The 18,973-nt window shown below is 44.6% G+C and overlaps 1 protein-coding gene across 2 annotated transcripts in view; it reads left to right on the top strand.

The window, feature by feature from the left end:
* pigf (phosphatidylinositol glycan anchor biosynthesis, class F) overlaps positions 1-18,973 on the top strand; it is a 64,689-nt gene that overhangs the window by 44,411 nt on the left and 1,305 nt on the right. The gene's annotated exons all lie outside the window — the stretch shown is intronic.

Raw genomic sequence — 18,973 nt, forward strand, 5'->3', positions numbered from 1 at the left:
CAAAAACTTTGAGCTAAGCTGTTCAGGGGTGATGTCAGGAACCACTCCTTCAGAGTAAAGGTAGTGCAAATCTGGAACACTTGTCCTGTCTCTCTCTCTCTTACACCCCACCCCCCCCAGCGCCACCAGTTGACTCTGTCAACTGAAAATTTCAAAACTGAGGTAAATTGATTTTTTTTTTATTAACTAAAGGTATTGAGGCTTAGGCAACCGAGGCAGGTAGATGGAGTTAAGATGCAGATTAGCCATGATCTATCAGGTTGTCAGAGCAGGTCTGAGGTGACAAATTGATTATACTTGTCCCTTTACATAGGGATCAGGCGTTCAATCAGTCATGTCTAGTGCTGAATCCATCTTTAGAATCCAGTTCTAGGAGATTCCTGAGGGTTCTGTGAATTAAGGAAATTGACTTGTCATTTCAAGGTTTTTAGAAAGAATGATGTTTTGTCACATCAAAGTCATCCATTTGGTGAACATTTTGCAGGTTGGTTACCTGAGTATTTAGATTTGTTATTACCCTTTTATTCTTGCAGACATGGATCTCAATCTCATTTTATGTAGTGTTCCCTGCAGGTATTTACCATTTTTGAGCTGTGGTTGTAAAATTCCTATTGAGCATTTAAAATTTCACGAGTAGGTTTCGTGGTTATTTAAGGCTGCACTCGACTTAGGGTATGGTGAGTCCCGGCTTACATTTGTGAGGACTAAGTACAGATTTGGCACAGCCACATTGGGGGGACCGCTTGTGTACCATCCTTGTACGTAAGAATTAAAGATTCTGGATCTCACCATTCAGTGTCGTGAATTGTTACTAACCATGTAGGGCTTTTCTCTGTGGTTTGCCTTTTTGAAGGTCGTGTGTCCTCCTTCCTTCTAGAGGGTGTTGTGTCTCTGTGTACTGATAGTTGCATGGGGGCACAGAGCCTGATTATTTAAAGATGACAGCCCATTTGCTCAGTTTACAAAGGACAGGTAATATCACAAGCACAGAATTGTTAGCGCAGAAGGCTCATTGTGTCTGCACTGGCTCTCCAAATCGGCATTATGACCTAGTGCCATTCTCCTGTCTTCTCCCCGTAACCTATGCATTGTTTCTATTTAAATAACCACCTAATGATCTCTTGAATACCTCGATTGAACCTGCCTCCACCACACTTCCAGGCAGTGCATTCCACACCCAAACCCTTGCTGTGTGAAAACATTTTTTCTTTCACCGCATTTGCTTCTTTTGCAAATCACTTTAAATCTGTGCCCCCCTGTTCTCCATCCTTTTATGAGCAGGGACTAGTTTCTCCCTATCTACTCTGTCCAGCCCCCTCATGATTTTACACACCTCCTATCAAATCTCCTCTCCAAGGAGAACAGTCCCAACTTCTCCAATCTCTTCATCCCTGGAACCATTTTTGTAAGTCTCTTCACACCTCTCCAGTGTGTTCACATCCTTCTTGAAGTGTGATGCCCAGAACTGTAGACAGTACTCTATCTGAGATCTGACTAGAGTCACATACAAGTTCAGCATAACCTCCTTGTTCTTGTACTCTCTGCCCCTATTAATAAAGCCTAGGGTACTGTATGCTGCTTTAACCGCGCTCTCTCCACCTGTCCTGCCACCTTTAATGATTTATGCACGTATACACCCAGGTCCCTTTGCTGCTGCACCCCCTTAAGAATTGTACCCCTTATTTTATGTTGTATTTCCATGTTCTCCCTACCAAAATGTATCACCTCACACTTCTCTGCATTGAACTTCATCTGCCACCTATTTGCCCACTCCACCAACATGTCTATTTCCTTTTGAAGTTCTACACGGTCATCCTCAGTTTACAATTCTTCCATGTTTTGAATCATCTGCAAATTTTGAAATTGTCCCCTGCACACCAAGATCTAGATCATTAATATAAATCAGGAAAAGCAAGAGATCCAATACTGGCCCCTGGTGAACTCCACTACAAACCTTCTTCCAGCTTGAAAAATCTCCATTAACTATTACTTGCTGTTTGCTATTACTCAGCCAATTTTGTATCCACAAAGCTCTGAGCTATAACTTTTTCTCTCAACCCTGTTGTGTGGCATGTTTTCAAATGCCTTTTGAAGTCTATGTACACCACATCAACAGCATTGCCCTCATCAACCCCCTGTTAGTTAGTTGAACACTATTTTCCCTTAAGCCCACGCTGGCTCTTCCTAATTAACCCATGTTTTTCCATGTAATTATTAATTCTATCTGGAATAATTGTTTCTAGAAGCTTCTCCACCACTGGAGTTAAACTGACTAGTCTGTAATTGCTGGGCTTATCCTTGCAACCTTTTTTGAACAGGGATGTAATGATTGCAATTCTCCAGTCCTCTGGGACCTCCCCTGAGTCGAAGAAGACTGAAAGGTTATGGCCAGTGCCCCTGCAATTTCCACTCTCTCTCTTCCTTCAATATCCTTGGATGCTTCTCATCCAGCCCTGGTGCCTTGTCAACTTTTAAGTACTGACAGTTTACTCAATACTACTGCTTATCAATTTTGAACCCTTCTAGTAACAGAGTTTCCTCCTTTGTCACCATGGCCCGGGTAGTGCCTGCTTCCTTGATTAAAGACAGGTGTAAAATATTCATTTAATACCTCAGCCATGGCCCCTGCCTCCATGTGTAAATCCCTTTTTTGGTCCCTAATCAGCCCTCGTACTAATTTTACCACCCTTTTACTATTTGTGCCTAAAGAAGACTTTGGGATTCCCCTTTATGTTAGCTCCCTGTCTTTTCTCATCATCCCTCTTCACTTCTCTTATTTGCTTCTTCACATCTCTGAGCCTTCTGTATTCAGTTTGGCTCTCAATTGCTTTTTCTACCTGCACTTATCATAAGCACACTTTTTCTTCTTTATCTGAATTTCTATCTCCTTTTTCATCCAGGGAGCTCTGGATTTGTTTGCCTTACCTTTCCCTTTTAAGGGAATGTACCTTGACTGTGCCCGAACCATTTCTTCTTTGAATGTAGCCCATTGTTCAGCTAGTTTTTCCCGCCAACCTTTGGTTCCATCTATCTGCCCCAGCTCCATTCTTGTCCCATTGAATTCGCCTTTCCCCCAGTTAATTATTCTTACTCTCGATTGCCCATTGTCCTTTTCTACCATCATTCTAAACCTTATGATACAATGATCACTGTCTCCTAAGTGTTCCCCCACTGACACTTGATCCATTTGACTCACCCCATTCCCAAGAAACAGGTCTAGCAGTGTCTCCTTTCTTGTAGGACTGGGCACATACAGCTGTAGAAAATTCTCCTGAACACATTCTAGGAACTCTTGCCCCTTTCTGCCCTTTACACTTCCACTATCCCAATCTACATTTGGGTAAAGTTCCCCATTATAACCACTCTATAATGTTTGCACTTCTCTAATTTTCCTGTAGATTTGTTCCGCTACTTCCCACTAGTTGGTGGCCTATCGGCTATGCCAAGCAATATATTTGCATCCTTTTTGTTCCTTAGCCTTAGATGAATTGATTGTGTCCTTGAACTCTCTGGAACATCCCTTTTCGCTAGCACTGCAATGTTCTCCTTAACCATTAGAGCCACCTCTCCTCCTTTTCTTTCTTCTTGCACTATCTTTCCTGAACACCTTGTACCCAGGAATATTTAACACCCAGTTCTGCCCTTCCTTGAGCCAGGTCTCTGTTATCGCCACAACATCATAATTCCACATGATAATCTGCGCCTGTAACTCCCCAATCTTATTTACTATACTCCGTGCATTCACAGTCATGCAGTCTGATTTAGACTTCATTACTTCCTTCCTTACTGCAACTCCACTTATTAACTTATTATTCTCTATTCAAGTTCTATATGTCTCTCCAGTATTTTGTGCACCTTGGTATTACTCTCTCGGTTCCCACACCCCTGCTGAGTTAGCTTAAAGCCCCCCTAACAGCACTAGCAAAACACCCCACAAGGAACTCAGTCCGGGCTCTGTTCAGGTGCGACCCGTCCGGCTTGTACAAGTGTCATCTACCCCAGAGCTGGTCCCTGTGTCCCAGGAATCTAACGTCCTCCCTCCTGCACCATCTTTCCACTATTCATCTGCCATATCCTCCTATTTCTGTACTCACTTGCATTTGGCACTGGGAGTAATCTGGAGCAGGTTCAGTGCTGCTGCCCCACAGCTCCAGGGACCTGGGTTATGTCCTGACCTTGGGTGTCTGTCTGTGTGAAGTTTGCACGTTCTCCCCACGTCTGGGTGGGTTTCCACTGGGTGCTTCAGTTTCCTCCCACCATCCAAAGACGTGCTGGTTAGATGGATTGGCTGCGGTAAAGTGTTCCTCATTGATTGTGCGTGTGCATGTGTGAATGTGTGCCCTGTGATGGATTGGTGTCCCATCCTGGGTGTACCCCACCTAGCACCAATTGCCTGTCAGGATAGGCTGCAACTCCAAGGGCCTGAATTAGATGAAGCAGTTCTAGAAAAGCGAGTGAATAATCTGAAGATTACTACTTTTGAGGCCCTGCTTGCTAATTTTCCAACTGGCTCCCTAAATTCTGTCTGCATGTCCACATCCCCCTTCCTACCTAAGTCATTGGTACTAACATGGACCATGACCTCTGGCTGTTCACCCTCCCCCAGAAGAATGTCCTGCAGCCGCTCAGTGACACCCTTGACTCTGGCATCAGGGAGGCAACATACCATCCTGGAGTTGTCTATGGCCGCTGAAATGCCTGTCTGTTCGCTAACTACTGAATCCCCTATTACTATTGCTCTTCCTTTCATCTTCCTCCCCTCCTGTACAGCCGAGCCACTCGTGGTGCCACAAATTTGACTCTGAATGAACTCATTTGAGGAACCAATGCAACCAGTATCCAAAATGGAAAACTGATTAGCAGGTGGGACCCCAGGGGACTCCTGCACTACCTGCCTGCTTCTCTTGGAACAGCCTGGCGGTCACCCATTCATTTTCTGCCTCCATGCTCCTAACCTGCGGTGTGAGCACCTCTCTGAACATGCTACCCACAGAGCACTCAGCCTCGTGGATGTGCCACAGTGACTCGAGCTCAAACCCAGAGCTCACGTTTCTGCAGCTGGCAGCTCTTCCTGCACATGTGGTCATCTAGGTCACCAGCAGTATCCACGACTTCCCATGTGTTACAGGACACACGTTCCACAGGACTGAGCTGCCCTGCCATGTCTTTACTCCCCTTATGTTAACTTTACATTACTTTTCATTTTGGGCCCTGACTTCCCCTTATTCATAGTGTTTCTTACTCAAATCCACGCAAAACAAAAGAACACATAGGTGTCGAAGTTGGTGATATTATCTAAACGAATGTGCTAATTAAGAATGGATGGTAGGGCACTCAAGGTATAGCTCTAGTGGGTATAATATCACCAACTTCGACACCTGTGTGTTCTTTTGTTCTGCTGTCTGTGACATCTTTTGATGATCTGCTTCTATCACTGCTTTTGCCTACAACCACACCACCCCCCTCCACTTCTCTCCCCCCACCCAACCCCACCCCCCCACCACCTTAAACCAGCTTATATTTCACCCCTTCCTGGGACTCGCCTAGTTCTGTCGAAGGGTCATGAGGACTCGAAACGTCAACTCTTTTCTTCTCCGCCGATGCTGCCAGACCTGCTGAGTTTTTCCAGGTAAATCTGTTTTTGTTTTGGATTTCCAGCATCCACAGTTTTTTGTTTTTTGTTTTTAGCCTAATTCCTATGTATCCAACACCTCTTTCCCCTCCCCCTTGCACTGAATTCCTATGTGAGCCTAATTCACTCTTCATTTGGTCTCCATCTCTCTTTGGTGTAGTCACCTGTCTTCTTGCGTGCCCCCTACTTATAAGCAGAGCAGCAAGGAACAATGAGCAGCTTTATAGTGAGTGATCAAATGGCATTGAATCATGCTGAAGATCCTCCCCTGTGTTGGAGGAATTACCAAACTGATTTTCAAAAGAGGGGATGTGATCAAGATACTTTAATTTCAGAGCATGGCCCCAGAAGGAAAGTAGGTCTAAGAATGGGCCACTACAACTCCTCTAATCTTCTCACTGTGGAAGAACTGGGGATGGTTTCAGGCTTGCTATACGTAACGCACCACAGTCACTGGTCCGCTCTGCAAGTTCCCTGAGCCTCCTCCAGTTGGCTGATTAGTTGTTTGCTCTGAAGCTGAATCTGGCAGCTGGTTTTTCTTCCTGGGTGCTGCTTGTTGCCAGACTTTCTGTGGAGTCTGGGCCAATGTTGGGAAGCAGTTGAATGTTGAAACTTTGCCCGCTCTTCTCTGACTAACCAATCAGCTGCTTGCCTCAACATGGGTTCTGTCAGCAGGATCTTGAACAGTTTTTAAGTTATTCAGCAAGAAGACAGCATTTCATCAGTTTATTGGCAGGTTGATGCAGGAGGCTGCTAGGGACTGGTTGTGCACTGGTATGGCCCTTGTTGACAGCCGTGATAAATATTCCCTCCTGCCTAGTGGAACTGGGTAGGGGGCTAGTACAGGCGACCCATGCTATTGCTGGATGCAGAGGTTGAGTGTCCAATTAGCAATGGGGGAAGGGAACCTTTTTAAAAATATGAAGCGAGGAAGTCCAATTCTCTCTATTTTGCAGTCGCCTGGTCAGCAGGATGAGTCTAAATTGTGCCTTGCATCATGTTCACTCTCCTGGCACTGTGGGTGAGTTACTTCAAAAATAATCTTGTCTGAGAACTTGCTGCTTCAGGCTGCTAGCTGTGCCACTGTGTCACATGATCTTTTAATCCTCTTTCAGGAAAACCTCAACTCTCTTGATTGCTCTGAATTCAGTTCGTCCTCAAAAGTGGAATAAATCTTGGGCATGTTTTTATCACTAACCTCTACTGACTTTTCCAGCCATACTGATTCCAGTATTTTAGTGTATTTTCTATTTTGAAGTAGCTGTTTACAATCTTAGTATTGCAGATGAAGATTTGATAATGTTATTTTGCCCTTTTTAGATCACTGGTTCTGTGTACGTGCACTTTTACTGTTTGGCCACTTAGTGTTATAGCTGCCCATTGCTCCTGGCCACTGTAAAAGTTGATTGCTAAGAATAGCGACTAAAATAGATTTTCATTTGTGGAACCAGATTCTTTGTCTGATCTTGTACGTTTTGGCTTTTAGCTTTGAATGGGTTCTGTTAACTGCATCATCTTGTGATGCAACCCTTGTCGTAAGACCTCGTGGGTTAGACCCTAAGTTAAACATCTTTCGATTTACATTATCAAAGGAGAGAACTTCCATTCACATAGTGCCTTTCATGTCCTTGGGTCACCCCAAAGAAGTACACAGTGAATTAAGTTGTTTTGAAAAGTAGTCACTGTTATAATGAAGGCCACTGCAGCAACAAGCTCCCTCAGATCGCAAGAGATAAATGACCAGATAATTGTTTTAATCATGTTGATTGAGGGATAATTGTTGGCCAGGATACTTTTTAAAAAAAAAAACTCCCCTGATTCTCCTTCAACTAGGACTGTAGAATTTTTGAATCTGAAAAGGCAGAAGGGGCTTCAGTTTAATGTTTCAACTGAAGGACAGCACCACTGATAGTACAGCTTTCATTCATTGTCAACCTAGAACATGTCTCCGGAGTGGAGTTTGGCTCCACAACTTCCTAACTAATTTTCTGATGCAGTCAAGATTGCTCCCATGAAGACAATACAAGGCTATTAAATTAGAAAAGTTCCTTGATAATGCTAATACTTTTTGGCCAATGTTTCTTTTTTAGATACTGTGAAAACTAGTCATTTTGTATAATGTTCAATTGCAACAGTTGATACTGAGCTTTCCACCATTCTTCAAGCAAGCAGTGAGCCCCAGCATTATTACGTACTATGTTGTGAATCTGAATAGCCTTTGAGAATAGGGAGCTCTGAATTCAAAGCTCCATCATAAACTTGTTCCACGTGAACTCAAAAGATCAGTCAACCAAGCGTCAGCAAGTTCTCTGCTGGTGCCGCCTGATCAGCTATTTTCTTCTACCTAGGCTTGGTAAACATTGTCTCATTTAATGATGACATCATTTTTATAAGGAAGCTACAAGCAGTTTATAAGCCATAATTGAACATATGATAGATCATGCTGCTCAACAGTAATACACAGTACTGCATTTGTCTGCCAAACCAAAACCACACTTTTAGTTTATTAGATGGGGCGGTGGGGGGAAAGAGAGAAAAAGAGCATGTTACAGTGCAATAGCTTTTCCATTTTCTATACATGCAGTGTCTGACTTAAGTAGCATGGTACAAAACGTTTTAATGGGGAATTTTAGATTAAGTAACTCAACTGTACACATCTGCAATTTTAGTTTAACATTTTTTAGTGTATGCTTTCAGTGTTTTTCTTCCCCCTCCCTAAAATGTGATGTGGCATATTTTCAAAGCTGCTATGAAAAATGAGAAGAACTGAGAAACACTGTGCATCTGTCTGAAATTGAATGATGTAGCAGATGGATGGTTTCAAACAGGAGTGGAAACCTATATTGTGGCATTAATGTGGGGTGGTGGGGGGGGTGAAGAATGGAAAGAAAAAAATTGTAATTTATGCATTAGCAAGTTTTTTTTTTGTCATGAAATGGTTTGCAAAAATGCAGAAGTCTTAACTTCTGGGGATGAAAGCTGCTAGCAAAGCGGCAGGAAGTTTAAATCTGACCAATTTGAGTATTAAGTATTGCTTAAATATGCACATTGCAACAGAGAGGAACTGAGCAGCTATCCATCTTTTGGTGTAGATTTTTGACAGTTAGGTAGCAGCCTTTAAATATGCTGCAGCAGACATTACCCATGAGACAATGGATAAGGGTGAAAAGTTTCCATAAGCTGATCGATGTTAAAACCACTCTGTTCATTTGCTGCTTGTAATCTTGTCTTGCATTAGCAATGATTAGATTGATTTAAATAAAAAGACCCATACTATTGAACATAAGAAATAAGAACAGGAATAAACCATATGGCCCTTCGAACCTCCTCTGCCATTCAATTCAATCATGGCTGATCATCAGCCTTATTCCGCTTGTCTGCCTGCTTCCCATACCCCTTCATTCTGAGAGGCCAAAAACCTGTCTACCCTAGCTTTAAATATATTCAACAATGGAGTATCCACACCTTTCAAGGTAGATTATTACAAAGATTCAGCACCCTTTTGAGTGAGTTTTTCTGCTCATCTCTGTCCTAAATGGTCAGCCCCTTATCCTGAGACTGTGCCCCTGTGTTCTAGATTCCCCAGCTGGGGATACAAATCTCTCAGTATCTATCCTATCATGCCCCTTCAGAAACTAGTGTTTCTATGAGATCACCTCTCATCTCTCCAAACTCCAGAAAATAAAGAACAAAAACAAAAATACCTGGAAAAACTCAGCAGGTCTGGCAGCATCGGTGGAGAGGAACACAGTTGATGTTTCGAGTCCGCATGACTCTTCTGTTGAAAAGTCATGCAGACTCGAAACGTCAACTGTGCTCCTCTGCACCGATGCTGCCAGACCTGCTGAGTTTTTCCAGGTATTTTGTTTTTGTTTTTGTTTTTGTTTTGGATTTCCAGCATCCGCAGTTCTTTGTCTTTATCTCTCCAGAAAATAAAGGCCCAATTTACTCAGCCTCTTGTCATCAGACAATTTTCTCATCCCAGTTGATAAGTATGTACTTTTTCTAAACTAACAAAAGGAGTAAACTGCCCACCAAGGAACTGGCTTGTATTGTACATTAGTTGTGATTCTAGTGTTAAATTTTAACCTAGAAGCAATCTCCTGTCAATCTGATCTTATTTGCATGGTGCACATAGAATATCTGAATGTATCAAAGTGTTTCAAGGTGCTAGTACCTGAATTTCTGGCAAGCTTTGGGATGTTGGGAAAGATACTAGGTATCTAGTATAAGTGCTGCAAATCCAGTGAAGGACGGCATTATGCTAGCAAGATGGTTTTAGAGTAAAGCAGGTACTAATTTTATCTTGGCACTAGTTTCAGTTAAACTGATTACATGGTACTTCCACACTTCCCTGTAACATGTAAGTAAATCAAGCATTAATTCTTAAACTACGTTTAGGCTTAGCTAAACTTTTTAAAAATGGCTTTAGTAATAATTGCAACTTTAAGTTTTGTCCACTTGAATATAGGTTTCCTTGATTGGTGTAGAGTAGTTGCCTTTCTGTCCTATCTCATGAGTGTATTTAGACACCTGAAACTTAAAACCGGAAAGGCCCCAAGACCAAGATACCATTGTTCTGTGTGTGTATGTAGCTAGTTAATTCTGAAGAAGATTAAATATCCAACCTTGTGTGTTGCCAGTTAATGTTCCAAAGAAAAATCTGAGTAAAATTGACACCTTACTCTGCCCTCAAAGATGATAAAATCCAGCAAGTTGAAGTGGGTCCCCACATACCTCGAGATATTGTGTACAATAATTGCACTGTAAATTCACTCGTTCTGTACACTAGTGAGAAATGCCATAGCTATTGTCAAGTTGGATCCAAATTTTCTACACTCTTTCCCTTTCATTACTAACTTTGTGACTATGATTGTGAGAAAGTCTTCATGATTGATAGTCTGTGATGTCTATATTCACATTATGAGGGACATTTCCAGTGATACATTTCACTGCTGCTGAGCTATGTGACCAGATAATTAGCATTTGGGACATTATGTAAATTAATTTTAGAATATTTGTTTATATTTATGTACAATACGTAGTAGTTGGGCAATGAAAGAAGGAAGATTAGAGTATGATTAACCTCTTTCACAAAGTCTCCAGTCAACAAAATGCTGCCGTCAACTAGGTAAATCAAGTAATTGTTTGGGACTCAGGGTAACTTAAGGGACTATAAACTGTTGTACACATGTTTTTCACTGGTATGACCTCACTTGAATAGTATATGCAGTGTTGGATACTGTATTATCAAAAATAAATATTAATGTATTGGAGAAAATGCTGTCACTTATTTCAGATTTTACAATTCCATGCACCTCACATCGTCATTTAGCTTTTGGCAGAAAAAATTTTGAAAGTGGTGTGATCCTGATGATATTTGAATAATTTAGATACAAGGAAGTTATTAAATATTGACAACAGACTGGATGGTGTATACAAAGATGGCAAAACAACTGCAAGAAAGTTAAATAATTTAACTTCCCCACCCCCTTTTTTTTCTCTCTCTCTTTTGCCCCATTGAAAAGAAATAAGTGGATAGGTAGATATTTGTTGAAAATTAAAAATAGTAGATTAAAAGAAAAAGAAAATCAGTTGTGGGGTTTAAACAGGATTCAAAATTCTTGTTACTTCCTGAAAGGTATCCCAAAGTTTGGAGTGCACACAAGGTATATTTCTGAAGGGAAGAGACTATATTAAGTCCTGTGTTGAATTAAGGTGGCAGATTTGCAAATATTTTAGATTTTGTTATAGGGTTTATGTTTTAAGGCAACATTTGGACAAGATGGAACTGAGACCAGAAAAATGAACAGGGTTGTTTATTTTGTTTTAAAAGTAAAGAAATATAAATATAACTTTTATGAGCAGAACAATGAATATAGTTGCAGGGTACAGCTCCCCACAATGTGCCTCAAACTATCCCCTAACACCTTCTTAAACTAGCTGTCTTTCTGGCCATGCACCTACCAGGGATTGGGTTGAGACTGTACAAATTAATTTCACTTGGGACTTTCCAATTCAGCGGCATCTAGATACAGTCCAACCAGTGGTTTTTCTAACATGCTGATTTTTCTTCTCCCCCTGCAGATGCTTACTTTTAGTTATGGGTCCATAAAAAGCTGCCTTCCAGTACCTGATCCAAATTGCTCTTCTCCTGAGTTGATAAGAAGCTATTCAAGCATGAATAGCTAAAGTAGCCAGCCTTGTCCCATCTTGACACTTTTGTGTCCTCACTTTCCAAGAGGGTGACAGAACAGTGATCAGGAATAAGAACCATCTTTTTTTTCTTCTAATTTTGGGACTGAGACCAATTATATCACCTTTGGCTTAGGACTGTATGAGTACCTTTAGCCACTAGGCAAGGAAGGCTGAATATGGAAATTGGACATAACTGTTATAAAGCCAGTTACTATAATGACATGAGGGGAAACCTTTTTACACAGTGAGTGGTTAGGATCTGGAATGCACTGCCTTAGGAGTGTGGCTCACAAAAGAGATTTGGAGAAGCACCGGAAGAGAGAAAAAATGGGGAAAGGATGAGAGAGTGGGACTAGCTGAGTTGCTCTTGCAGAAAACTGACACAGGCATGATGGACTGAATGGCCTCCATCATGCTGTAACCATTCTATGGCCAGAATTTTCCAGCCCGCACGTCAGCACGTAAATTAACGCGCACCGACGTCAGTGCACGCCATCGCAATATTTCAGTGGGCGGGCGCATTCGCCCGTCATTTATTGAAGGGCTCGTTAAGCCCCTTAACTTGCCAATTGTGTACGATTTTGAGGGGCCCAAGCGAACTTCGGGTCGGCGCAGGGGCCCAACGGGAAGGCGGGTAGGAGATTATTTGAGGAAACCTCTGCAATGTCGGGATATGTGGACTCAGAGGGGTTGTTCATGTTTTTTACGAAGTTAAAATTGATGAAAGTATTTAAAAGTTGCCTGTTTGATTGTTAGCAGTTCTCACCGATTTCCAAAAGCTTCTTGTGTACTTTGAAACCATCTGCAGACAGTAATCTTTCTCGGGCCTGCAGCTTTCTGGAGGCCTCCATTTAGCCTGGGGATATGGGTTCTGACTTCTCCACTGGAGGCAGCTCCCTTGAGAAGGAAGGGAGGGATAGAATAAGGAGGAGGCGAGGACTGAACAATCAGTCTCCAGGGGAGCCACCTTTGGGAGGCCAGGCGCAGGCACAAGGGGCACGGGGCCAAGAGGTTGTCCAAGGTGGAAGGAGCCGCAGAAGACGCCACTATCCTGCTGCCAGGGTATACAGGCGGCGAAGCAGCTACCTCAATATGACTGAGTTGCAGTGCCAAAGGAGGCTCCAACTCTCAAGGAAGACAGTACAGTTGTCAGATGATTGGCCCTGAGATCTCCCTAACTGTGTGGGTGGACACCCCATGCCAGCGACTCTGAAGCTCACAGTTGCCCTCAACTTCTATGCCTCTGGCTCCTTCCACGGGCTGGTGGGTAATCTTTGCGGTGTCTCCCAATCAGCTGTCCACACTTGTGTCAAGCAGGTTACAGATGCTCTGTTCATACGGGTATCCACCTTCATCCATTTCCGCTGTGACCAGGCAAGTCAGACACAGCGAGCCAGAGGCTTCGAGGCCATTGCTGGCTTTCCCCGTGACCAGGGTGCAATAGACTGCACACATGTGGCCATCAAGGCGCCAGCAGGTGAGCCCGGTGCCTTCGTCAACAGGAAGGGCTTCCACTCCATGAACGTGCAGATAGTGTGTGATCACAGGATGCTGATTCTACAAGTCTGTGCAAGGTACCCAGGCAGCTCCCACGATGCCTGCATCCTCAGACACTCCCAGGTGCCGGGGCTTTTCAGTGCTCCAGCCCGGCTTGATGGATGGCTGCTGGGTGACAAGGGCTATTCCCTGCGAAGGTGGCTCATGATGCCACTACGCCATCCAAGAACAGAGGCTGAGCAGCGGTACAAAAGGAGCCAGGGCTCCACAAGGGCTGCTGGTGGAGAGAGCCATCGGTCTTCTCAAGATGTGCTTCCGTTGCCCGGACTGCTCAGGGACCGCACTCCAGTACCCCTCAGATTACGTCTCTCTGATAGTGGTAGTCTGCTGCGCTCTGCACAATCTTGGCTGGAAAGGGGGATGCAGTTGACAATGAAGACCTTGATGCCCTGGATGAGACTGCACATGATGAATCCAGCAGTGCCTCAGAGGATGAGGAAGCACAGGGCGATGATGAGGGGCAGAACGACGACCCGTGTTTACACCAAGGAGGCAGGGAAACCCGGGACAATTTAATCCAATGAACCTTCAGCTCGCTCCACACACATGGATCAGCAGGAACAGTATTGCCTGGAACTTCCACACGTGGCACTTAGGTGCTACATCTTCCACCTTATCAGCTGCAACTAAGGGCTTAGTACAGAAACATCAATGTCCACTCAAACATTCATGATAAATATGTGAAAAAGAAAAATGCACCACAAATAAAAGACCCTCGGCCATGGTAACAAAGGTGGACTTTACTTTGCCCAAAACAAAAACACACACAACTTCTTAATGATCAGAAAAATATGGGTCCCTATTCTAAGGCCAAGACAAAATCACCAGTGACATACCCATGGAGTGCCTAAGGTACCTTTATGCTTATGTTTTCGGGTGCTACATCTTGGTGCCATTCCCATCACTCGGAGTGGCTTGAGAGACAGCCTGCTGACTCTGCTGTCCTATTGGCCTTGATGACCTTGGCGAGCGTCCTCTGGCCCGTGGAGCCTGTGATGGCCCCGCCTGGGAGGGAGTGCCAGAACTGGCACCTCCCCAGTTGTCACAGCCTCAATGGAAAGAACGTGGACTGGCAGAGGGGCAGAGGAGCTGCTGCCCTCATCCGAAGCACCATGAGAGGAGCTCGCAGCGACGACAGGCAACTGCTGCGCTGACATGAGGACCAAACCTACCTCCCTGCTCACCGCAGATGCATGGGCACTGAGTGCCGGCGCTTGTTGTCCACAACATCTCCCACAATGGAAAACACCACATGTGGCCAGAACTGCTGTGAGGGCTTGCAGGTCAGAGCGTAACCCAATCATATTTTGATCCATTTGGTGGAAGCCCCTCTCTGAGAGTTGCCAATCTCTCATTGAAGGAATCCTGATGCTCTGCCCTGAGGGCGGATTCTTCATGTGCACTCTGCCTGGATTCCTCCGTCGCAGCGAACAATTCCCTCATGCAAACCTGCCAGATGCAAACGCACTTCCTGCCCCCTTTCCTGCAGCTGCTGCAATGGGGACAACTCCAGAGGCACGTCATCAGTGCCAGACTCAGCATGTGCCTCGTCCCCTGCAGCCCTCCGGCTGCTGGAGCCATTGGCACTCTCTGCCCCTACCATCTCCTCCAGCGATTGTGATGTGCCCTCTCCACTGTGACTCGGGACACTAGCCAACGGTAAAGTCCCCACCGAGGTGTGTGTGTTTGTACTGGTGCCTGGCTGGCTGAAATGATGTGCTGCAAGTTGCACTTGTTGGCCCTCAGGTGTGGAGGGGGGGGCCACTGGGTCGAGGTGCGGGTCACTCTGGTGGTGACGCTGAAATTAACAACAAGGACAGTACATTAGTTAGCGTACATTCAGTTCAACCTCTCATCCCTTTCCCCCCCAGCCTCATAAGTCACTCACCCTTCAAGACCCTAAGGAGAAGAACATTGGTGAGGTGGAAAAGAGTCAAGATGAGCCCCAAACACTAAACGCACATGCAGACAGGCTGGTCAGATGGCCTCAGGAATGCCACATGGCTTGTTATGAATCATAGGAGTGGGGAGAGTGCAGAGGTACCTAATGTGGTTGCATTGTGGCCTGGATAGTTGCAGGGTTGAGGAAACATCGCAAACAGTAGTGACATTTGCCGTCGATCACAGGAGATTGAGAGGTCACATTATTGACCTTCATACCCTTAGGAGGGGCATAGACCGGGTGGGCAGAAGGCAACATTTCCCCTTGGCGCAGGGATGAGTAACGTGGTGGCATTTATCTATGTTTAGTGCCATGATGTTCACAGCTGAGGTGCTGAGAACCTTTTGGACAAAGTAATGTGGGGTGCACTGGCTGAAAGGGTGCTGGAGGTCCCAAACCCCCTCAGATGAAATAAGTCTTTGGCTGTGCAGCAGCGATCCAATGGCATGTTAGACCATGGTGATAGTGGTCGCAAATGGGATAAGGTGACTTTGGAAGGTGGTGGCGACGCGATTCCTCAAGGGGACGAGGGTCCCTCCTGTATGACCCACACGTCAGAATGTCTCAGTCTGTGAATGAGCATTGTTTCAGCATTAACGATTGCAGCAACCATCAGTGGTTTAGATGGTGGGCAGACAGAGTGGATGGGACTCTGGACCTCAAATACCTGCCCGCTGGACCCCAGTCTCGCCGCCCCCGGCCACCCTGGCCTCCTGACTGCTGCCCAGCTCCATGGCCTGTTCTTCAAAAGGCGTGAGGCGCTGGAGGAGGGAGTGCCCACCTCCAGTCCTCTGGTGCTCCCGGGCATTGTGAGTTTTTGCCTGCAAAACAGAGAAGAGGATTTATTGGGGCTGCTCGCTCATGTACTCTGCACGCGCACCCCAACCACAGTGGCCCATCTGAGGCCTCTAACGCCTCTTGTCCACATTACTGGTGATCAGTCCCCAGAAGATAGTACGGCTGGTCCCAACCCCCTCCCCCAATGGCCACCTTGGACACATTTGGCGTCCATCACTTTGAATATCGCACGGCTCTTAGCACCTACGGCAACCATGTGTGGCGCCAATGCCAGCAGATGGCACTTGCCCAGAACACCTTGAGGCACCCCTTGCACCATCTCATTACCATCAATATGATATGTGTTGGAGTTCTGAGTATGTGTCTAGCGGCCTCCCCTGCAGGTTGCCCCCAGACTACTCAAATGCCACAAAGACCAACATATGCTGTGGGGAGAACCCTTCTTCTCTCCACCATGTGTAAGCATGGTCAGTACCCATTTGCCCACCCAGCGTGCGACAGATGCCCTCTGCAGTAATGACAGCAAGACATGGTGGGGGAGGTCAAAGGCTAAGGCTGCCTTCTGGGTCAAATGGCCAAGACAGACATGGTACTCACTCAGACCGCAGCGCACATCATCATGGGCTCTTACAGCGTCACCCACCTCCTCCTACGCCTGGCTGGTGACATGGGGGACCTTCCTCCACCCATCCTCTGGATAAGAAGTTGCCGACGGATAGACACCTCTTGGAGGAGGACAGCAAGGCATGCATCTGAAAATCGGGGGGGGGGGGGGGCACAGTGGCCCCCCGCTGGCCTCTCCTGCAGTCTGCCCTCCTCCTCCTGCTCATGCTGCTCTCCACTCGGACTTCCCTCCCTCTCTCCACGAGTGGCCATGGTGCACTGCCTCAAGCAGGCTGCCGGCTCCCCATTGGAACCGGCAGTCTGAGGCCGGCCCGCCCGCCCCGAGACTATTTTCCCGTTCTCCACAGGAATCGCTTACCCGCGGGATGGGCCTTAATTGGTCCCCCCGCGGAAAATAGCGGCGCAGCCCATTTCGCCAGCGGCAATCGCTCGCCCGCCGGCGAACGCAAAATTCTGCCCTATGACTATAATTTTGATATCTTAAATCCTCCTATTCACAACTAGTACCAAAACAAAATGCAAATGTAACCCTTTTGAGCATTGTTGCTAATTTGCCTTTGTCACTGAGTCATTGAAAGTCAGCTGGGGTGGGAAGGGATTAGTTTGGCCTTATAGCTTAATGATCTAACCACAACAGTCTGATTAACCTTCTGATCCAGTCCTTCAAACTGATTTTCCAACCATTGCCTAAGTTATATTTGTGCAGGGCCTAGCTAGGTTAAAGGATTAAAGGGAAAGCAGAGGGTAAAAAAAGTTAAGGTTCTGATTTTGATTTTATGTAAGTTAGAAAAGTAGTAACTCTTATAAGAGTGAGTAATGGTAAAATGAGCAGGAATGTTTTCTAAAACGTTTTAGTTTTGGAATTTACAGTGCCTATTTTAGAGTATAATTTGCAGTAAAACTTCTGCTATGTAAGTAGTATTTCTGCAATAGGGGATTTTTCAGGGTTGCTGTGAATTTTTTTTAATGCAACCCAGGAACCACAGGATTCCCTGCAGCTGTGGGTAGTCTAAGGCTTATGCTCAATTTTGTTTTTTTAAATATGATCTAGTAATTTGACTGTGCCTCCTTTCTCTTCCAGTAATGAACCAGTCCAGGGTAAGTTACAACAGGCCTACATAACAGCTAGGTTCGAGCTTCATGTTAAGTTCTAGATAATAACCATCTTGAATATGATAAACCCCAACCATCTCTCCAGGAGCAGCAATGTGTTGGAAATGAGATCATCCCCAAGCTCTGCACCATCTTTTATTGTCACTGGGCCAATGTCCTGGAATTTCTTACCTAATACTATTGGGGCCACACCCTTACCTTAACGACTGCAGAGGCTCGAGGAGAAGGCCCACCATCACCAGCTTGGGCGACTAGGGTGCAGCAATAAATGTGCCCTTGTCACTCACCCAATCTGGAACAATTTTTTTTTAAACTTTACATTTTCCACATTAAAAGTTTAGTGAGGTATATGGCTGGTCAATATATATATATATATATTATATATATATATATAAAATATGTATTGAAAGTGTCCGTGAACTGGAAGCCTCCTATTTTTGGGGTGGGGGGAGATTGTGGAAGGAATTGGATGGGAATTGATGAAAATGAACCAAATTGTTCAAATACCTTGGAGGTCACAAGCTTTAAAAATTTAAAGTTGGGAGTAAGGACATTTTTTTTAATTCAAGCTTGTGAACTAAGTTTAAAATCCATTTGGGATCATGAGCCCATTAGTTGTATTTCTGGAGAAGGGATTGAGGGAGCTAGTGAAGTTGATAAATTGTTTTATGTTAACAGTCGGCTTCTTTGGTCCTAATAGTCTTGTCAGTAACCTCCTAATATTCCAAGTTGAAGCTTTCAAGTGTGTACTCATATGAATGTTCCTGTGGAATTCTTTTGCCTTTAAGTTTCAGTTGGAATCCTCTTAAGCTATAAATTTGATTCCTCCTCTCCCCTTTTTCTAATTTAACAGGATCAGTACAATACTCCTTTGTTTCAAACTCTTCAAATGCACCAAATTTGCTTTGTTTATTTTACTTTTCCCCCCATACAGTTTGGATAGAGATGTATAACAGTCTTATTTCCTGCCAGGTATTCTTATTTCTCATTCTGTCACGTCCAGAATGTACATTGTATTTCAGTTATAATATATTTAATCCCTTTCTCTTAACTGCTGTTTTTTTAAAAAAAAACTCAAGATGAGAACTGCCATGATAAATGTAAAATTG

The sequence above is a fragment of the Carcharodon carcharias genome, chromosome 2 (genome assembly GCF_017639515.1).
Source record: "Carcharodon carcharias isolate sCarCar2 chromosome 2, sCarCar2.pri, whole genome shotgun sequence".
In the NCBI taxonomy this organism is placed as follows: Eukaryota; Metazoa; Chordata; class Chondrichthyes; order Lamniformes; family Lamnidae; genus Carcharodon; species Carcharodon carcharias.